The sequence below is a fragment of the Engraulis encrasicolus genome, chromosome 14, assembly GCF_034702125.1.
Source record: "Engraulis encrasicolus isolate BLACKSEA-1 chromosome 14, IST_EnEncr_1.0, whole genome shotgun sequence".
Classification (NCBI taxonomy): Eukaryota; Metazoa; Chordata; class Actinopteri; order Clupeiformes; family Engraulidae; genus Engraulis; species Engraulis encrasicolus.
In genome coordinates this window covers 44735731-44736248 of record NC_085870.1, presented here as the reverse complement: position 1 = coordinate 44736248, position 518 = coordinate 44735731, and the positions used below count along the sequence as shown (strand labels likewise).

Sequence of the window (518 nt, the reverse complement as noted above, 5' to 3'; positions counted from 1 at the left end):
TATTAATTTTAACTTTTGCTGAGAAACTGAGCAGACTCCCATTGCTCTGAAAAATAGTCTCTAATATCCGAAAAAGTTTTCATGCGCTGTTCTGAATTGGCCTACGCGCAAAGGCTGCTGTCTGCTGCTATTTGTTATTTGATAGAGGGCAGTGCGAGTATGTTAGTCAGTCTCAAAGCGTCTCACGAACGAAGAGAGAAGGCAAAACAAAGAGAAAAAGCTTCTATGGTGGGGTAAAAGTTGACGAAGTTCCTGTGTGGCTACTTCCTGAAAGTTATGAGGTCTCAAGAAAGTGGCCACGGCAAGCTGAAGTTGTGCTGAAAGTTTGAGTGTCAAAATCCTTTCTAGAGTTCAGCCTTTCACTGTCAGCTATTCTACTCTGCGTCGTTGCAAATGTGACGTCATACGCGCGCGCTTCAGGCAGCCGGCTCTGTGGCGCAATGGATAGCGCATTGGACTTCTACGAAATTACTTCTGAAGTGATTCAAAGGTTGTGGGTTCGAGTCCCACCAGAGTCG

The 518-nt window shown here is 45.4% G+C and overlaps 1 non-coding gene across 1 annotated transcript; it reads left to right on the top strand.

Moving 5' to 3' along the window:
* The first annotated feature begins 426 nt into the window (after positions 1-426).
* On the top strand, positions 427-518 carry trnar-ucu (transfer RNA arginine (anticodon UCU)). The gene is given in 2 exon segments: positions 427-463; positions 483-518. It is a non-coding gene; the product is annotated as a tRNA-Arg (tRNA).